The sequence below is a fragment of the Callorhinus ursinus genome, unplaced genomic scaffold (genome assembly GCF_003265705.2).
Source record: "Callorhinus ursinus isolate GAN/ISIS: 27379988/994484 unplaced genomic scaffold, GSC_fseal_2.0 scaffold21, whole genome shotgun sequence".
Lineage (NCBI taxonomy): Eukaryota > Metazoa > Chordata > Mammalia > Carnivora > Otariidae > Callorhinus > Callorhinus ursinus.
In genome coordinates this window covers 2,729,767-2,746,985 of record NW_027397083.1, presented here as the reverse complement: position 1 = coordinate 2,746,985, position 17,219 = coordinate 2,729,767, and the positions used below count along the sequence as shown (strand labels likewise).

The 17,219-nt window shown below is 39.2% G+C and overlaps 1 pseudogene; it reads right to left on the bottom strand.

Moving 5' to 3' along the window:
* Positions 1 to 7,416: 7,416 nt before the first annotated feature.
* Positions 7,417 to 16,970, bottom strand: LOC112829727 (olfactory receptor-like protein OLF2; annotated as a pseudogene).
* Between the last annotated feature and the right edge of the window lie 249 nt (positions 16,971 to 17,219).

The following is a 17,219-nucleotide window of genomic DNA, read 5'->3' as shown; positions in this document are numbered from 1 at the left end:
AAAAAAAAAACAGTTAAGAAAATTAACTTTGAAAGACTAATGAATCATGGTAAAAAAGCCATGAATTCTCTGTGCAGTATTCCCCTAGCGCTGGAGTTCTCCCGTTCTCCTTGATCGGTAAACTTGGTCTTGGCTTGCTGGCTGTTCGTGCTGATCTTCTGGGGGAGGGCCTGTTGCCGTGGTTCCCAAATGTCTTTGCCGGAGGCGGAATTGCCCCGCCCTTGTGAGTCCGGGCTAAGCAAGCTGCTCGGGTTTGCTCTCAGGAGCTTTTGTTCCCTGCAAGTTCTCAGTACAGCTTTGGAGGACCAGGGTGAAAATGGTGGCCTCCCAATCTCCACCAGGAGGAGCTGAGAACTTGGGGCCCCGCTCCTCAGTGCGCCCCCAGAGAAAAGCAGTCACTCCCGTGTCTCCGGTCTCTGGCCGCACTCCGTGCTCACCCGGCCTGTGATCCAGCGTTTCTATGTCTGGCACCCGACCCCGTGTGGAGTCTCCAAACCCAGCAGATCCCTGCGGTGCGCTCTCGCGCAGCTCCTCCCGGGGGAGGAAGGGGAGTCTCCCCAGATCTGCCGCTTGTTGGGTCCCTGCTGGAGGAGCAGTGGCCCGACTGGGCCGCGGATCACAGTTTATGGCCACCCCGAGCTGAGAGCCCGCGCCTCGGCTCCGTCTCTGCAGCCGGCTTCCCCGCTCCGATACCTGGGAGCTCTGCCACACTCAGGCACCCCCGGTCTTTCTGTGACCCCGAGGGTCCTGAGACCGCACTGTCCCGCGAGGGTTCCACCCCCCGCTTAGCCACTGGAGTGACGCCCCTCAGCAGAGCCAACTTCTAAAAGTTTCGATTTTGTGCTCCGCGGCTCTATCACTTGCCAGAAGCGGCCAACGGAGGCCCCCTCCCCCGCCGTCTATCCTCCCGAATATCGCCTCGGATTCACTTCTCCGCACGTCCTGCCTTCCAGAAAGTGGTTGCATTTCTGTTCAGATAGTTGTTGCTACTCTCCTCTTCGATCTCCTGTTGAGTTCGTAGGTGTTCAGACTGGCTTGATCCTTATCCAGCTGAATTCCTGAGACCGGAGGAAATCCAGGTCTCCTACCACTGCACCATCTTGCTCCGCCCACCTCTGACTCTTCCCTAAGGAATTTGTTTGTTAGTAGAGAGTGGCTTTCTTTAATTATGAGGGGAAAAACAAAAGGTCAAATTTAAGAAGTCAGAGACAGGCAATTGGGAAAAAGTCTCTAACTAAAGAACTCCCTTGGTGTCACTGGTGCCCCTAAATATATCACTACATAAGAAATGTCTACTTTTAAGCTCCTTCATTCAGGGGCACCTGGGTGGCTCAGTCAGCTGAACATCGGACTCTTGATTTTGGCTCAGGTCATGGTCTTGGGGTCGTAAGATCAAGCCCCGCTTAGAGCCCTGTGCTGGGCATGGAGCCTTCTTAAGATTCTTTCTCTCCCTCTCCCTTTGCCTCCCACCTCTCTCGCGTGCTCTCTCTCTCTCTCAAAAACAAACCAACAACAACAACAACAAAAAACCTTCCTTTGGATAGTAGTTTTCTGGCCCTGAGTCATGGGCTGTTAAGAATAAGTTTTGTGCATGATACTGGTACCAAGTTCACTAAGTCTTCTTATCACAAGGAAACAAGAAAATCAGGAGTTATAGGTTGCTAACATCTCTATTCTATAAGCAAGCAACTCATGTTTAGTAACATATAGGACAATTATTTAATGAAATATTTTCTAGAAGTTGCATGCTTTATTAATTTTACAGAAATATCTTGAAAACATATAAACTGCTAGAGATTTTAAAAATTAATATGAAATTCTGCAGCTGTCTATAATCTGGTAGTAAATATCTTAATTTTAGAATGAATTTTGAAGTTGTGTGTATGTGTATTATTTAAAAAATAGCTAGTGACTTTTCAGAAAGAAAAACATCCCTGCACACATAACCTAGACCAAACCACGAACATAACAGCATTCAGAGACTATGAGACTTAATACCAATTGATGTCCAATATGATAGTTTAGTATTTTTTTCATATACTGAAGTGAAATCATTTGGTTGGTAACCTTGTATGTCTTCACACTCATTGTTATGTATATGATTCCCTTATGTTGTTGCACCTGGTGATCGTTTATTCACTCTCTTCACTGTGTGGTATCCCAATGAACAAACATACCTTATGTTATTGTCAATTTCTAAATAATGCTACATTTTTGTACAAGCTTGGGATGTCCATAGTCACTCATTTGTATCGGATGTAGAGGTAGGGATAGAATATTGGGGACAACTGTAGTAGATCCTGCCACACAGTTTTCCAAGTTTGCGCATCAGTTCTGATCTCTGTTGTCGATGTGTGAGAGCTATTATTGTTTCATATCCACACAAGTACTTGATGTTAATTAAGATCGTGAATCATTTTCATTTTGGCCATTCTTTAGGTGGGTCAAGGTACAACACTGAGGTTTTAATTTTTATCTACCTGAATACTAATAATGGTGTATCATCATTTCTGTGAAGTGTCTATTTGATCCTGAATGCAGAATAGGAGGTCAGGAAAGAAGCTGTGTTTACAAGGACTCAGCCTTCTACTGCTCTTACTTTCTAGCCAATATCATTGCCATTCATGTCAAATCAGCCTTGAGACATAATACCATTCTTTTGTATGAAGAGAAAGCCACTTGTTTGGTTTATTTACTTACCTTTTTTAAAAATATTTCCAATACTGCAGATAGTTTTACACAGCAGAAGAATAACAGGTATAGGGAGATGGATTATGGCAACTAGAAATGAGAGAAATCCTCTTTCCAGAGTGAGGGTTGAGGTCTAGTGAGGAAGAGCGAGTTGTTAAACACCACAGTGATTTCGAGTTGTATTTGATGTCAGGTTCACAGCATATTTCTGGAAAGGAATGTCCAAAGAGGTTTAAAGTTGCTGCCTCTGGCTTTCACACAGGAGCACCCACTTACTGGGTTATTGAGCTTTACCACTGTTGTATTCTAACACATGGTGCTGGACAGCCTACCACTAGTATGCATCTACCTGCTCACTGTGTTGTACAAATGCCCAAATCTACCATCACTATGTCATTTTTATCCTTAGGGATTCCAGTGCAAGGCTGAAGGAAAGGAGTCCAGATACAGAAACATGCCTATTATATCAATAGTCATTTGTAATATAATACTGGATAATGATTCTCTCATCAGTCCCTGGTGGCTATGTGAGAACCTTGTGATGTAGCTACACAGAGAGTGGAAGGCAACTGGTGAGGAAGGAAGTAAATGAGCTAGAATACACCAAAGTCTTTTAATATTTTTCCTATTTCTGTAGCATCCCATATGGAAGGGTTAGTTCAGGCCATCTGCCCCAAGTTCCTATTTAAGTCATGAGTCTACTAGTCAACATTCCCAGTGAGTGATTTTTTACTCTCTAATTACATAATTCAGGGAGATGAAGCCTACAATTAATTAAATTGGTTTCTTCCATTTTTAGACATACATTCATTGAGCTTAAGATATCTCATTTAATTGGTTTATGATTTCCTTCTCATCAGTTCAGACTCATTAGATGTGATTGAAGAGGCCAATATGCAGATCAAATCAGTCTTTACATGATATTACTGTCCTATGTCATATGGAAGGATGATGGCATATTTACAACTTCTGAATTAGAAGCCTCTGATCCACTGAGACTCTGCTTTGTTTAGACTTTAATACATTTCAAAAAATGGCTTTTGCTATGTTGCTTCTCATAAGAAAGATTAGCAAGAAAATATGGTACAAGTAGAGACTCTTAAAACATTTTTCCCCCAAAACACCTTCCCCATAGATTTTTTTTTCACCGCCATATTTTTCCCACAATCTGTCATAGTTTCCCACAAATACCACCCGCAAAAGCAGAGGAGACTTTTGAGGTTTGCTTCTGGAATTCCTTCTGAAATTATTTCACCAAGGACAATTATAATTACTTAAGGGGTACAATCTAATAGATACTTAAGAATGTCATTGAGTCGGGGCACCTGGGTGGCTCAGTCAGTTGAGCATCAGCCTTCAGCTCGGATTGTGATCCCGGGGTCCTGGGATTGAGCCCTCATCAGGCTCCCTGCTCGGTGGAGAACCTGCTTCTCCCCCTGCCTGCTGCTCCCCCTGCTTGTGCTCTCTCTCATTCTAGCTCTATCTCAAATAAATAAATAAAATCTTAAAAAAAAAAAGAATGTCATTGAGTCTTCCGTGATCTTGCAAACACACAGCCATATCCATGCTTTCTCAACAAGCCGGCTTCCAGTGGTTGACATCAGAAAACTTGAGCAGGAATTTCAGAAGCAAACCTCAAAAGTTTCCTCTGCTTTTGCAGGTGGTATTTGTGGGAAACTATGACAGATTGTGGGAAAAATATGGCGGTGAAAAAAAAATCTATGGGGAAGGTGTTTTTGGGGAAAAATGTTTTAAGAGTCTCTACTTGTACCATATTTTATTGCTAATCTTTCTTATGAGAAGCAACATAGCAATTTTTTTTTTACTTCCCATGTTATTAATATAAGTATCTTTATAGGTCTATTACTTTAGTAGCCACAATCATTTTTATGCATTTTCTTAAAAGCTATTAAATTATATATATATATACACACATACACACGCAAGACATACATTATACCCTCATTTAATTATGTTTTGACAAATATCTAATGAACATTCAAAAATGTTATCAAGTGTGTGGTTTTTATTATTTGTTTTTCCATTTTGTGTTCCAGACTAGATAAAGGAACTGATAAGAATGATTGATAAGAATCGATACTCAACCTCCAATAAAGAATGTTCATGGTCTTATATTGGAGACAATGGTCAAATCAACTGAGCCATAGGTACAGTGATGCCTTGAGGAGAGTATTATTTATAAACCACAGAGATGAGCATTTAACCAAGACTGAGAAGGCAAAAGAAGGAAAGAAGAGACAAGTGAAAGTGACTGAGTTGAATTTCAACATAAGGATGTACTTTGCCAGGACCCTCCACTTTGCACTTTTATCCTTCTCTTGTTGGATGTTGAAGGGGAGCAGAATACACCACCCCAAAATATACCACTTTGGCTATTGATTATTTTATTTTATTCTTTTAAGATTTATTTATTTAGGGATGCCTGGGTGGCTCAGTCATTAAGCGTCTGCCTTCGGCTCAAGTCATAATCCCAGGGTCCTGGGATCAAGCCCCGCATCGGCTCCCTGCTCAGCGGGAAGCCTGCTTCTCCCTCTCCCACTCTCCCTGCTTGTGTTCCCTCTTTTGCTGTGTCTCTTTCTGTCAAATAAATAAATAAAGTCTTTTAAAAAGATGTATTTGTTTATCTTAGAGAGAGAGTGTGTGCGTGCACAAAGGGAGTGGGGGGGGTATGGGCAGAGGGAGAGGGAGAGAAGCAGACTCCCTACTGAGCATGGAGCTGTCTTGGGGCTTGATCCCCTGAACCTGATATCATGACCTGAGTGGAAAGCAAAGGTTGGATGTTTAACAAGCAGGCCCACTCAGGCATCTGGGCCATTGATTATTTAAAATCAAATTTACTTAAGGAATAGCGGGTGCAAGAAAGACACTCTGAGCCGCCTTTGTTTTTCTGAAGGCAGGAAATAAATTTCCTATGTGAAGGGTACTCTTCCTGCACCAGGAGAAAGAGAGACCTCCTCGTCCCCAAAGAGGGAGTTGAAGGCTACGAATGCTGTATAAACAAACTCTGTTACTTCTTTACTTAGAAGTAAAGTTTGGTCCTGAGACCATACTTCTCTGTCATGTCAATTCTTCACAAATGTATTGCTTCTTTGTCTAAAAAATATAACAGATACCTTATTTGGCCACTTATTTGAGTTTCATATTTTTTTGAGATCCTGTACATAAGAAGTTGAATTTGTTTTTCTTCTGTTAATCTAGCTTATATTAATTTAATTATTAGATCAGCCAAAGAACCAGGAAGGGAAGAAGGGAAAGTTTTGCTCCCTTACAACTACATCACCTCTAAGAAGACATTGTCTTATCCACCTCAGGATCTGTAATTCCAGCTTCTCCATATGGATTCCTTTTTTCCTCCCATCCCCATTGTGTCCCTCTTCACCATTTAGATCTGAAACAGAATTTCAAGGAAGCTTTTCTTCTCCGCATTCTACAGGTAGACATTTTGCTTGAACTTAGAGTTTCTTGCCTTTTCACTTCAGAGAGATTTAGAGTTTCTCATGAATAGTTGTAAGACTACTTAATTAATTTTACTTATTTTTAATACATTATGGAATTCATTGGAATATAAACTACTGGAATCACCATGAAACGCAAGACACCTATAGTGCAAAAGGTGTATACTAAAAACTCATAGTTCTTAGAATAATTAAATTAATGCATAAAATAAACAACTAATGCAAAATTAGCACACTAAGATGAAGAGTGGAAAGTTTTCCAAATATTAAGCATGACTTATTTAAAATGGAGACATATGGGAAAAATGAAGGGGGGGCAATAAGAGGGGGAGATGAACCACGAGAGACTATGGACTCTGAGAAACAAACTGAGGGTTTTAGAGGGGAGGATGATGGGGGGATGGGTTAGCCTGGTGATGGGTATTAAAGAGGGCACGTATTGAATGGAGCACTGGGTGTTATACGCAAACAATGAATCATGGAACACTACATCAAAACTAATGATGTAATGTATGGTGATTAACATAACATAATAAAATTAAATTAAATTAAAAAAAACAAGTGCTGGAGGGAAGGAAGACCAATAGAGGAAGTGATGGGCTGTGAATTGTAGCACTATAATCCAGCCACACTGGTTGTCTTTAAATTCCATAGAAATGATATGGTCTTGTTGCTGATCCATCAGCATAGAATGCTTTCTCTACCTACATGTATCCTCAGCTGATCCCTACTTACCTGTTAGATGCCAGATTATCTCTATTACCAGAAGCACTTTTCAATGTTCTTCACTATATTTGAACATTATGCATGGTTTTAGAGGCCTCAGTCTTTTTATTTTATGGCCTAATATCAGTTTATTATAAATAATTTGAATGATTAATTAATATTTGTCACTTCCATTAGATGATGAGATTCATTAGCGTAAAACTACTGGATTCGCTATGAAATGCAAAGTGGAAGAGGTACTGAGAAAAGTCTCAATAACATTTAGAAAATTCATTTCATTCATAAATGAAAGATTGAGGAAACAAATATTAGGCAAACTAGGAGTCCAGAAATTTTCAATTAAAGAGTACCAGTACAAAGTCAAGACATAAAATGAACCACGGAGCACTTGGGGAATAACACATTTGGGTATGGCTGAAACATATTATAAATATTTCTTGGATCACACCACATTAGTAAAAACAATTTTAATTTTTATAAATTATAGTGTAAGATTGGGAGAAAATTATGCACATATAAGTTTTCAATGAAACCACTTTTTATTTTTAAGTATTTTCAGGGCCTCTTTCACATCGTTATTCCGTAGGCTATAAATCAGAGGGTTTAGCATAGGAATCACAAGGGTGTAAAACAATGAGGTCATTTTGTCTTGATCAAGAGAGTAGGAAGAACTTGGCCAGAAATACATAAAGAGCAGAGTTCCCTGGAAAATCACAACAGCAGTTCAGTGGGAGGTGCAGGTGGAGAAAGCTTTGAACCTCCCTTCCGCAGAGTTGATCTTTATCACTGCTAGGATGATGTAGCAGTAAGACACAAAAAGCCCTGAAAGAGTAATCAGTTCAATGAAGCCAAAAATGGTGAATATCACTAACTCATTAACTTGTGTATCTGAGGAAAACAAGAGGAGAGGTGGAACGTCACAGAAAAAATGGTTAATCACATTCGACCCACAGAAACATAACCGAATGTTAGTATCATATTTACTGAAGCATCCACAATTCCCACCATGTAAACCCCAGCCATGAGCAAGGAGCACACTCTGCTGGACATGCTGACTGTATAGAGCAAGGGGTTACTAATGGCCTTGTACCGATCAAAGGCCAACACTGTCAGAAGTAGACACTCAGAATCTACAAAGGTACAGAACACCAACCATTGCAGAGCACAGCCATAGAAGGGAATGGACTTGTTCTTGGCTATGAAGCCTGCCAGCATCTTGGGTCCAACTGCTGTAGAATAACAGAGGTCACTGAAGGAGAGGTGGCTGAGGAAGAAATACATGGGTGTGTGAAGGTGGGAATCCATTCTAATTAAAATGATCATCCCGAGGTTTGCAACAAGAATGATGAGATAGAAAATTAGAAATGTGATAGAGTCACTTTAACTCCAGGGTCATCGCTAACTCCCAAGAGAAGGAATTCATTCACAAAAGAGCAATTTTTTTCCATCCATTTTTCTTGATTCTTCTAAAATGCTACAGAAATGATCAAGAAATGGTTTAGGTATAACTACATAAAACTGTACATTTGCTAATGAAGATGATTCCAAAACACCCTACTTTATAAGAAATATACATTTTTTGCCACTAGATTACAGATTATTACCCAAAGGAAGTAAGTAAAAAAATATTAATTTACAATTTTCTAAATATTTGACTCCTCATTTTTTCACATGGAAGGTTTTTGTTCATCATTCTTTAAATTTGGTGACTTGGAAAGCTACCTGTGATGAGCAAGTCTTTCTGTGCTTGTCCCTGGTAGCTGAACACCATAGACAGATTGCATTTTGTTTTTATTTAGTGTCATTTGGGACTGAAGTCTCTCACGTCTCTGCCCTCACACTTCTGTAGTACACAAACATGTGATTAATTATATTTCTACCTCTGTATTTTCCCCTGTGACTATTGCAACAATTTTAGCAAAGGCTGATTTTAAATTCTTTGCACTTGCATCACATGGATCATCTTTAGGAAGGTAAAATGATTTTTGGTAATATGATTCATTGCTATCCTGTGTCTACACGATCTTCCTCCAGACTTCTAATGAAATTTAAGTAGACCCTTTATTTAATTATTTTATCTAAATTATTATTCATTTTTATTTATTAAATTCATAAATTTATTAAATAAATGATTATTTGTTAATCATCATTTATTATTAATTATTTTTATTCTGATTCTTTCGCTTCAGAAACAATCTCTCTCCCCTTCCCACTTAGAAGTATAACCATTCTTCAACTGTTGTATTTAATGCTTTGTTTTCATGAATCACATTTGATGCCATTCTTAAAACCACATATTATCCAACAGGATTTCAATTAATTTATGACTATAACATCCATATACTTAGCACACTTGTTCTTGAATTATTTTTCTTTCATTCAGATATGTATCTTTTACTACACCGTAAACTCCTTAGAAATAATAACTGGCCTTGGTTAATTTCTGTATATCTTGCAGCCCTAGCACCAAGTCTGGCACAAGTATTGTATAATTTAATATTAGTTGGTAAATATTTTAAGTGATTGGATGAATTGGTGACAGAGAGAAGAGGAAATAAAGAGGTTTTGCAAATTATTTCAACTCATATAGATCATACATGCCTTTGTACATGGAGGAGGCTTTAGGGAATGCCACGGTCTATGTTTTGTTTTGTTTTTTGCTTCATTCTCTTTTATTTTTTTTATTATGTTATGTTAATCACCATACATTACATCATTAGTTTCTGATGTAGTGTTCCATGATTCATTGTTTGTGTATAACACCCAGTGCTCCATACATCTTAAAGTGTTTTAGAATTCACCAATGAAGACATTTGGTCCTGAATTTTCTTTTTGAGGAGGTTTTAGATTACTCATTTAATCCCCTGAAAAGCAATTGGTCTATTCAGATTTTCTATTTTTGATTGATTCAGTCTTGGTTAGTATTTGTTTCTTTTAGAATGTCCAAATTGTTGGCATATAATTATTCATGGTAGCATCTTATGATTCTTTAATTTGTGTGCTATCGATTGAAATGTATCTTCTTTCAGTTATAATGAAAGTCTTGTTAACTCTTGCTAAAGATGTGTCTGTTTTACTTATCTTTCCAGAAAACTATCTCTTAGTCTGATTTTCTTATTTATTTTCTTTGTAGTGTCTCTTTCACTTATTTCAGCTGTGATCTTTGTTAGTTCCTTCCTTGTACTAACTTTGGGCTTAGTTTGTTTTTCTTTTCCAGTTCCTTGAGGTGTAAAGTTAGGCTGTTTATTTAAGAGCTTTGTTTTTTGTTTTTTGTTTTCCTTCATGGTAGCATTTATCACTGTATTTTCCCACTAAGAATTGTTTTTGCTGCATTCCCTAACTTCTGATATGTTGTGTTTTCATTTCTGTCTCAAGATATTTTTTGAGGTCTTTTCTGGTTTCCTCTTTAAACTGTATGTTCAAGAACATGTTGTTTAATCTCTACATATTTGTGACTTTTCCAGTTTTTTTCTTCTTTTTGATTTCTAGTTTCACTATTATGTTTGGAAAAGATACTTGAAATTATTTTAAAATTCTGTGGCATTGCTGAATGGAAACACCATTGGCTATCAGAGTCAAGTGATCTGGGAACATAATCCTCAGGTGGCAGTTGCAAAAACGGGTGCAGACATGCATACAAACTCTTTCTAATGAGATAATTGGTAACTTGGGGTCAGCAGGAGAGAGAGAGTTGGAGGAATGTCCACAGGGTTCTCTGGTGTCTAGGAAGGATCGCAATCAGATCCTAGAATTATGAACGAATGTTACAAGAGGGGTAAGACCTAGCAGGATTTAATATGGCCTTCCCTATTATTCGAGCTCAAGGCCAAATGCCCTGGCATGATCATCTTCCTTTTGCAATATTTAAAGAGCTAAGATAAAACATTAGAGAAAATGAGCTTACTAGTACTTTCACAAAGGGTATTATAGAAGGTATAAGAGGAGGATATGAAATGACCCCCAGGGATTTGAGAACTTTAGTTAAAACTGTCCTTGACATTGTCCAATATTCCCTATGGCTGTAAGTATTTAAAGAGGCTCCTCAAAATACTGCCATGGACAACCTTAACAATGGAGTCCCTATAGGAATAGAGATGTTACTGGGAGAAGACCCCTATCTTAATATACAAACCCAAATTAATATGGACCGCCAGTATTCCCCCACATAGCCACTGCTGCTGTTAAGTCATGGAGTCATTTGCCTGATGAACAGGATCTTTTGCCACCATTCATCAAGTGGCTACTGAACCTTATGAAAATGCCAACCAAGACTGTCAAAAGGTTTTAGCTCCCTTAAGAGGGCAAAACCCTAACATAGCAGAAATGATAAAAGCTTGTCCAAAAGTGGGGACTGGTATTTTATTGGCCTCAGCTTTAACGCCTCAAAAATGTTTCAAGTGTGGCAAAGAAGGACACTTACAAAAACAATGTCAAAATAAAGAACAAAAGAAACCTACTCAAAAATGCCACCGTTGCCAAAAGGGTTTTCATTGGGCTAATCAATGTAGATCCAAATTAGAAGTACAAGGCAACCTGATTAAGGGAAACTTGAGCAGGGGTGCTGGGTCCCATGCCACGAACTAAAACAGGAACCCACCAACTCAAGCCTGGAACATCCATGCCAAAGAATGGATTCCCAACGCTGCCACAAATCCCTTTCTCAACCCCTCTGAGTCTTAAACCTTATAGCGACACTCTGGGAATGCTGAGCTCGATCTAACTTTAACGACAGACATTTTATTAAACGTGGTGGGTGAAGTCAAAACAGGAGAAACTAATACGTATGACCCCATTCCCTCTGGCAAAGTTGGTCTATTGTTGGGCAGATCCAACACCTCTTTAAAGGACATTTTGTCCTGCCAGGTGTGATTGATTCAGACTATACTGAGGAAATTAAAATTATGTTAACATCTAGTTATCATGAGATCCCTGCAGGAACTAAAATAGCTCAATTATTACTTCTTCCCTATTGGGTCCCTACGACCACAATGCAACAAAGAGGAGATAAAAGATTTGGGAACACTAATCATGAATGTTTTCTGGGCTTTAACAATTTGAGAGTCTAAACCTACTATGCAAATTAAACTAGCTCATAAATATCTAACATGGCAGATGTTACAGTTATAAGATCACCAGATTGCCCAAAAGATATCCTCCTGAAAAGAACCACACAAATTATTATGGGAATAGGAGGAAAAAATGTCCCATTAAAAAGTGCAATCCCCCATAGTTTGAGAGGATAACGAAGGTCATCAAGAAATCATCTGACTTTTCATTCTAGATCTCCCAAAGTCTCTTTGGGGTAGAGACCTACTTTTTCAATGGAAACTTTCATTACAGACAAATTTATCCTAATGGCCATTGCTAAAATCCCCCCACACAAGATAACTTGGAAAGAAGGACCACCAGTGTAGGTAAAGCAATGGCCCTTAAAAGGGGAGAAAGTACCACAAATTGAAAACTTAGTAAATAAACAATTGGCTTTAGGCCATATTGAACCTTCCAATAGTTCTTGGAATACCCCCATATTTGTATTCCAAAAAAATCAGGTAAATGGAGATTTCTTCATGATCTTAGAGGTAGTAATTCCCGAATGCAACCCATGGGAGCCTTACAATTAAGACTTTCCAATCCCTCCTTAATTCTACATTCCCAGTAAAGAATGCTTCTTTACTATACCTCTACACCCCAATGGTAAAGAAAAAATTTGCCTTTTCCATTCCTCCCATTAATAATCAAAGGCTTCAAAGGTGATTTCAGTGGAAATTCCTCCCCCAAGATATGATGAACAGCCCCACCATGTGTCAACATTATGTAAGTACAGCCTTGGAGCCTACTTGGTCTCACTTCCCTTGATTCTTTTTGTGTGTGTGGGAGGGAGGTGGGGTATTTATTTATTTATTTATTTATTTATTTATTTTATTTATTCATCTCATTTAAATCTTTTTATTTTTTTACTTTAAATTTTTATTGTTATGTTAATCACCATACATTACATCATTAGTTTTTGATGTAGTGTTCCATGATTCATTGTTTGTGCTTAACACCTAGTGCTCCATGCAGAATGTGCCCTCTTTAATACCCATCACCAGGCTAACCCATCCCCCCACCCCCTCCCCTCTAGAACCCTCAGTTTGTTTTTCAGAGTCCATCGTCTCTCATCGTTCGTCTCCCCCTCCGATTTACCCCCCTTCATTCTTCCCCTCCTACTATCTTCTTCTTTTTTTTTTTCTTAACATATATTGCAGTATTTGTTTCAGAGGTACAGGTCTGTGATTCAACAGTCTTGCACAATTCACAGCGCTCACCATAGCACATACCCTTCCCAATGTCTATCACCCAGCCACCCCATCCCTCCCACCCCCCCACCACTCCAGCAACCCTCAGTTTGTTTCCTGAGATTAAGAATTCCTCATATCAGTGAGGTCATATGATACATGTCTTTCTCTGATTGACTTATTTCACTCAGCATAACACCCTCTAGTTCCATCCACATCCTTGCAAATGGCAAGATTTCATTCCTTTTGATGGCTGCAGAATATTCCATTGTGTATATATACCACCTCTTCTTTATCCATTCATCTGTCGATGGACATCTTGGTTCGATTCTTATCTATCAATATATGGATGATACTTCTCGCTCACCATGATACCTCCTTTCTTCATGATTGCCTACGATTCCTGTCGGAATCTCTTATGTCTTTCAGATTAATCATTGCCCCTGAAAAAATACAACATATAACCCTTGGAAATACTTGGGTTTTCTAATCTTGTAGCAATACGCTGCACCTCAATGTCTTAACTATTAACTTTCCACACCCTCTTACTCTTAGTTCTTTACAACAATTTCTAAGTCATATTAACTGGCCACACCCATCCCTGCGAATTCCCATGTATAAACTTACCTCCTTATTTAACTTACATAAAGGGGATCATGACCCCTGCTCAAAGAGAACAGTTACTCCTGAGACACAAGAGCAACTCACTTTTGTCTCTTAAAGACTTTCAGAATCCTTCCTGGACCATAGATACCCTCACCTTCCTCTTTCTATAATAATTCTTAACACACCTCATTCTCCCACTACTCTTATTTGTCAAATTTCTTCCTCTAAACTCTTTATCTTGGAACAGCTTTTTTCCCCCCTGCTCAGCCCAAACCAAGGCTATTATTTTATTTTCATATGAGACTTACTTTACTGAAATATGGCCATAACCATGTCATTCAACTATCAGGACACAACCTTACCTGTATTTTTCCAGGACTCAATAAAGATGAAATTGATCAACTTTGGGTCCATAATGAATCATTCCAAATTACCTTGGCTGATTTTTTTTTGGAAAGTCATTTACTCTCTGCCCTCCGACAAACAACTTAACACCTTACAACAGCTGCCCTTATTACCCACCAATATTATCTCCCTTCAACCCATACCTCAAGCCTTCACCGTTTTTACTGATGGATCAAAAAAGGCCTCCAGAGGTGTAGTCACCTGGCAGGAAACTGGACAATGGAACACACCTATACTGCTTTTACCTCTTCTACCCAAAGGGCTGAACTTGCAGCTGCTATTTTAGTACTCACAATCTTTTCCTCACGACCTATTAATCTCATTACTGACTCTCAATATGTCACCAACATCTTATTGATATTTCATTGGGAACCTTGAAAACCAATATAGATCATTTACTTCTTACCAAGGTCTTAACCGTACAATCTCTCCTACAAACCTGATATACACAAGTGTTTGTACTACATATGAGAAGCTACACTCCATTACCTAGCCCATTAACAGAAGGAAATGCCCATGCTGACTCACTTCTTGTAAACTCTCTTTTTTCTTTGGCCCTTGACTCCCACTCCTTTTATTTTCACCAAGGTGCTCGATCTCTAGCTCATACCTTTAAAATTCCTCTTGCTCAAGCTAAAAGCATTATCCGATCTTGTGCAGAATGTCAACAATGTTCCCCAACACATTTGCCTTATGGTGTCAATCCCCAGGGTCTCTCCACAAATCAAATATGGTAGATGGATATTAAACACGTTCTATCTTTTGGACCTTCCCAATGGTTACATGTTACTGTAGAAGTATGGGACTCACCCTAATGAGGAGAATGCACATTCTCCTATAACACAAATCATGTTATATTAACCATTTACCTGAATGTTTCACTATTATGGGAATTCTAAAACAAATAAAAACAGATAATGCTCCAGTATACACATCTCAAAAGCATAGACATTTCTTTTCTCAGTGGGATATTCACCATGTGACCAGAATTCCACACAATCCTACAAGACAGGCCATCACAGAATGTACCAATGGCCTTATCAAATTATTTTCACAAAACCATAAGGGAGGAAATCATACCCCCAAGACAAAAATACTAAGACCTCTATTTACTCTTAATCACTTGCAGCTTGATAAAAACTTTAAACTGTCACTAGAAAAACACTTTCATACTGATGAACAACTTCCCAAACCCGAAGTTTGGTATAAATTACCCAATAACAGATCTCAGTGGCTGGGCCCCTTGCTAACAAGGGGGTGAGGCTACGCAGCTGTGCTCTCTCCTTAGGGACCTGTTTGGATGCCTGTATGCTTTATTAAGCCCTATCATGAGCTGGCACAAAGGACTGAAGAACCCCATCCTGAAGTTTCAGCAGATGATATTGTCAACACCGAGCAGAATGCCAAACCCCAAGAAGAGGAGATATGAAAATCCATCCACCCATGAAGCCTCTTGGGATGATATGAAACACCTAACTTCTAAAGCAGAGGAAACACACAAGAACATGGGAATGCCTGTGACTCCTAAAAACATGTTTTTTTTCCTCCTCTCCCGCTAACTGCTAACTCTAACCTTAAGGTAGGACCTCTGCTTTTTCTTTTGCTGCTTGCAAAACCTATTGTTTCCACCAATTACACTCACTGTGCTCATATCATGAACACCCCCCCCCATGTTTGATTTGGTCTCTTGGGAGGACCCTGAAATTCTCCTGTCTTCTAATGCTTTGATTCTTACAGGAGGGCACTGGGCCCCCTATTGGCACTGATGATTCCCCTCAATATCCCATCCATAAACTTTCAGTTAATTGGACCTTCACCCAAAGGGAGTACCACATTGCTTTTATTACAACCCTGAAATCCATCAATACTAATTTTAGACTCTGTGTCCCTCTTCATAAACAATGGTATATGAATAGTATCCTAAAAACCCCCCAAAATGGCTCCCACAAACATTATTAAATACCAAAATTTCATCCACATGGTAGGAATTGGTGGAGAATTAAAAAAATGGAAAAGGGATGCAAAAGCTCCCATACTGGTATGTACTCGACAAAGGCTGGAAATGGGTGCCTCTGATGGCTTCTTTTGGGACCTATGTCGTGCAAATAATTTTACTCTCATTTCTTTGCATAATAATACTAAATTAGAAAATTGGAGCCCACAGGGCCTCATGGTCATGAAAAGTAATAAAACCTGGGAAGGACACCAATGGAATTGGTCCCTCCTCTTCCATTACAATATCTCTAATCCTTCTTGGAATCCTGAATTTTCAGGGCCCATTCTCAGACTAAAATATTCCAATGGTGCCTATTCCTCCCTTAAAACGACCTCCTGGAGAATAGGCCTCCCCCAAATAGAAAAAATTTATCAGCATGGACCTGCAACTTTCATAGCTAAGAAATTCAAATGGTCATATATAGATAAAACCGATGATACCCTCATATGCACCTCCAAACCACACATCTTTTTGATATCCTCAGGACCCCCTTCCTTTAATGAGACACACACTCTCTTTCATTTAAATTAAACTTGGGTTACCTCGTGTTTTCCCACTCACAATATAAGTAACCATCACATCACCTGTATTTATGCAGCTAAACAAAGGGCCCAATTATGGCTGCCAGTTAAATTGTCCCAAACCTGGCAAGGTGGATTCCCCCCTTGAATGAGTAGTAACCGCTCTAGAGGAACACAAAATAACAAGATTGCTAGGTATTCTTCTGGCCGCTATCCTGGTCATCACTACCATTGCAGCCACAGCCATCACCATGGCAGCTTCGTTGACCATTTCCCTGAAAACAGGCCATCAAATCAATCTATATATGCAAAACACCACTACAGAACTAGAGGAACAGATCCAAATGGATAAATGAATTTTAACCTGGCTAGAGGACCTCAAAGCCACAGTGGTTTGGTTAGAAGAACATCAACAGACACTATGGACCTGCTCCCAATTAAAATGTGATTCTGGGGCACCTGGATGGCTCAGTCGTTAAGCGTCTGCCTTCAGCTCAGGTCAGGGTCCCAGGGTCCTGGG